Here is a 4,798-nt window from a genome sequence, read left to right as displayed (position 1 = left end):
CTTAACCTCTGAGCCATCACTCCAGTCCCTGGTTTTATTTAATTTGTTTGAAACAAGGTCACCTCTATGCTAAGATAGCTTCGGATTTTCTCTGTCTTAAGGATGACCTTGACCTTGACCTTCTGCCCATTTGTGCAGTACCACTGTGTCAGCATGATAAAAGTTCGGTGTTCTAGTTCAAACTGGACACTTAGCCAGCACTAGCCATAAGGGAAATGGGAAGCTCAGTGAGAAGGAAAAACAGACAAGGGAGCTAGTAACTTAAGATAGTGCAGGCTTTTATTTAGTGGGAAGCCTGCTGAGGGTCTCTGTAAGAATCAGATCCACTTAAGGTGGATAGGGCAGCTTCCTGATCCTCCAGAGGACCTGGGCCCTGTTCCCAGCACCCACACCAGGGAGCTCACATCTACCTAGAAAGTCAGCTCCAGGGAGTCTGCCAGCGTCTGGCAGCTGTACACATACGACTCACATAAGCTCACTTAGGCACTCACAGAACCATGTAAATAAAATTCCTTTTTGACCTAGATTGGCCAAAGAATGGCCAGCTGTGAGTAAGGAATTTTCAGGGGGCCACGGCAAAAATCTAGGAAAATGAGTTATTTGAGTCACAGAATGTTGGTTACTGTCGTCGGCAGTGTGTCGCCAGTCAGGAATTTTTAAGAGTAGTGTGGCTGTGACTGCCTGCTACATCAGAGGGCAGGCATTATTTTCCTAGGTGTTTCAGAGGCTCCATTAGGACTAAGCACAACAGTCACTCACTAACTGCTGCTCACTTTAAAAAGAAGCTTCTTGGGCTGAGGCTGAGAGCAGCATTGTTCTGTGGGTGGAAAGATATTTAGAAGGCTGTTTGACTGCATCTCCATTAAACAAAACAACAATGGTAGTTTCCCTCTAGGGCCCATGACCACCCGAGCTACAGGCTTTCTCTAGATTTTCAGAACCAACTGAATTCTCTCCCGTGAAGGAGGCCTTGGTCCAAGCAGAAAGCAGTGGATGGCCACTGTAACAGTCATGCCACTGTCGCACCACTGGACACAACTTGCCTGGGAAGTCAGTCTTTAGCATCCAGCATTCACCGTGTGGTAATATCAATGGCTTTTCTCCCTCAGTAGCCTGCACAGTGCCTTCTCACACTATGGAGACAGCCAGTAGGGAAGAAGCTTTTAGATCATCAAGTTACAACCTCAGCATGTTTACATTTTAATTCGCCCTTGTTTGCTTGACGGTGGTTCTGGGGATCAAATTCATGTGAGGCAACCACTGTAGCAACTGAACTACACCACATCTCTGTTTTGATGATTTGAGGCAGTCTGGTGGACCTCGTCCTCACTATGAAGATCAGCCTGACCTCTAACTTTTAACAATCCTCCTGCCTCAGCTTCTGGAATACTAGGATTACAGATATGCTATCCCAGGCTGGCCTTAACCTCCCTTTGTATCCAAGAATGACCCTGGACTTCTGTTCCTCTTGCCTCCACCACTCTGATGCTGGAACTACAGACATGTGACATGGTATGTAAGCTGTTTTTATTTTTGAGATATGGTCTCATTCATTTGCCCAGGCTGGCACTGAACTCATGCTGAAGCCAGACAGACCTTCAATTTGTGATCCTCCTAGCTCAGCCTCCCAACTGGATAGGATTACAAGTCTAAACATCCAGAATCAGCTTAATAAATTTTCTTAATAAAATATTGAAATGAGATCTGTATGTGTATTATCATGATGTTAGTAGATTTACAATATTATGTGGTGAAGTATGCCGAGGACATATGAAATATACTTTAGCTAGGCCTGATGGTGAAGGGCTGCAACCCAGCTATTCAAAAAATTGAGCAAGGCTGGAGAGACTCAGTTAACAAGAGCTCTGGCTCCTATGTGGTGGCTTACAACTGGCTATAACTACAATCCCAGGGAAACTAACACCCTCTTCTGACCTCCACAGGTACTGCACACATGGTATACAGACATGCATGCAGGCAAAACACCCATATACATAAAAGAAAAATAAAATTAAGACCTTTAAATTTTTAGAAAGAAAGAAATTGAGGGGGTGACCAGCCTGGGAGAATTTTCAAAACCCTACTTCAATTTAAAAAATAATTTTAAAGAACTTGGGATATACTTTAGTAGTAGAGCTCCTGCCTAGCATGTGAGTTCAATCCAATCCCTAGTACTACAAAATAAAGAACAACTGTAGTTGTCATGTTTAACCTCTAGAATACCTTCACCTAGATAAGAATTGGAAGGTAATTTGAAACCCTTCCCTTTAAAATCCAGCGGTTACTCTCTCCAATGTAGATGTCATTATCTTTCTGACTTTGTGGTTAATCACTTCTTTGCTTTAAAAGAAATTAATCACTCTTTTGCTTTAAGAGAGAAGACGTTTTACCACCTTGGTACAGCATCATAAATACTAGACCTTGATTTTTTTGTTTAATTTTAATTTTTAAATAGTCTTACTAGGTAGTCTTGGCTAGCATCCAACTCCCAGAGATCCACCTGCCTCCGTCTTCCTCCTGTTCACACTAGAGGGTGAGCCACCACCTGGCTTTTAATTCTTCCATCAACAGAGCTAACTATCCCAACTCAAGACCAATATACAGCCACATTTTGGGGTGTGGGCTGGAGAGATGGCTCAGCGGTTAAGAACACTGACTGTTCTTCCTGAGGTCCTGAGTGCAAATTACAACCATCTGTAATGGGATCTGATGCCATCTTCTGGTGTGTCTGAAGTATGCTCACATACATAAAATAAATAGGTAATTCTTAAAAAAAAAAAAAATTTGGCATGCTCATTACAAATTTAGGATTATTCTTCTTACTGATTCAACATAACCAAATTAACCCTGAAATGAGGGAGAATATTCGGGTTTCTGCTCCATTCTGGAATGGGGGACAGCCCTCAACCTAGTTTAGCAATGTGAAATCTAGACTGGGAATTTTGTTCTTTCTCTTTTCTGAGAAGGAGGGTCCCATTTGCATGATTTTAGTACTAATGATTATGTTTCTAAGAGCAAGATTGTTTTCTCAAAGAATGTTGTCCCACATTCGATGAGGGCTTCCGCTCCTACTCCCTAGAGGCTGAAGTCAAGTTAATTACTGACAGTTGGCTCCAGGGAGACTTTCTGAACTTTACCTTTGATAAGACTGAATTTCCCTTCATTCAGCTACTTGTGGACATGTCTAACCTGCAGTGGGCTTCTCTAGGCATCTTATCTTCCCTCTCTGGGCCTGTCTCACATCTCCCTTCTCTAAACCAAAATGAAAGGGGTCACTAACAAATCACTTACAGATATAAAAGAGTTCTTTAAAAAAATTAAACCAGTTTGTAACCAACCACCACAATTTCTTATGAATAGAGCTTGACTTGCTCTCCTACTGGCCAGAACTTGGTTTTACTCCGGAGTAAAAATTAGAGAAAACTTCATTAGGCCTAAGGAGCCCTGATCCAGAGACTTCACCTTCCCAAGGAGACACGTATGACACTCTGGAGATTTTCACAATAAGAATTCTCCAGGAAACAAAAGAGGCCAACATTATTGTCCCAGTTGAAATAACCAACTCTCTCTCTCTCCCTCCCTCCTTCCTTCTCTCTTTCCCTCCCTCCCTCCCTCTCTCTCTTTCTGCCTCTTCCTTCCTCCTTCTCTCTCTCCTTCCCTCCTTCATTATCTCTCTTCCCTTGTCTCTGTCTCTTACCCTCTCTTTCTCCCTCCTCCTCCCTTCCTTTTCTCTACAGGGTCTCACTACATAGCCCTGGCAGTCCTGGAACTCACTCTGTAGACCAGTATGGCCTTGAACTCTCAGAGATCTACTTGCCTCTACCTCCTGAGCGCTGGGATCAAAGTTATGTACCACTACTACCCAGCACTATTTTCAAAGACTTTTTAAAAATTATTTTTAGTTATGTGAAGGTCTGTGCACATGAGTGCCAGTACCCACAGAGGCCAGAGGAGTTGAATCTCCAAGAGCTGGAGTTACAAGTAGTTGTGAGCCACCTGATGCTGTTGCTGGGAACTGAACTCAGGTCCTCTGGAAGAGCAGTTCATGCCCTGAACTGCTGAGTCATGTCTCCAGGACCAATTTTCTTGAAGGATTTGGACAGCTACCAAGTGCAGAAGAAGACTGAGACCTAATGTTGCTGTCTTCCCCTATCTTTTACCCTGTAGCCTTTGTGACCCAAGAAATAACTGGGCATGGATGGGAACAGGGACCTACAGAGGCAGAGGACTCTCTCCCTCATTTGGTTCACCTCAAACATCACCTTAGGTGGACTGAGAGACGGCACATTGTTTTGGAGTGATTATCCAATTCATGCCCCTGCTGGACAACCTAAAGCCTAGATCAGTGATGAATTAGACAAGGTAGGAAAGGAATTGGCTAGATGTTGCTGGGGGGAGTTCTGATCCCCAAAGCCTGAAAGTTTACCCTTGGGCGCCCCCTTGTGGTTCACAGGCTATCCTCAACTCTAAAAATGACGACAGCAGGCTACTTAAACGTCAGTAGCCCTTCATGTTGGAGGGACCTAAGATTACCCTCAAGACATGTCAAGGCCTGAATCCAGTTTCCTGTCTGACAGAGAAGGAAGAGGATCCTCCCCTGCTCTGTTCCTGTCTGGTTGAGCAGAAACCTGGCATCTGGCTGACACATCCCAAGCTAGGCATATAATCTAGGTATAGCATACCTTGGTCCAAGCAACTTAGAAGGGTTTATGGACCCCAGAAAAGTAACATGGGGAAGGTCAGTTACCAGGAGTCCCGACAGTTGTTTCTGAGAAAATGATCTTTTCCTATGATAACC

Source organism: Mastomys coucha, unplaced genomic scaffold, assembly GCF_008632895.1.
Source record: "Mastomys coucha isolate ucsf_1 unplaced genomic scaffold, UCSF_Mcou_1 pScaffold6, whole genome shotgun sequence".
Taxonomy (NCBI): domain Eukaryota; kingdom Metazoa; phylum Chordata; class Mammalia; order Rodentia; family Muridae; genus Mastomys; species Mastomys coucha.
The sequence above is the reverse complement of the archived record's forward strand: the minus strand, read 5'-3'. Positions refer to the sequence as shown.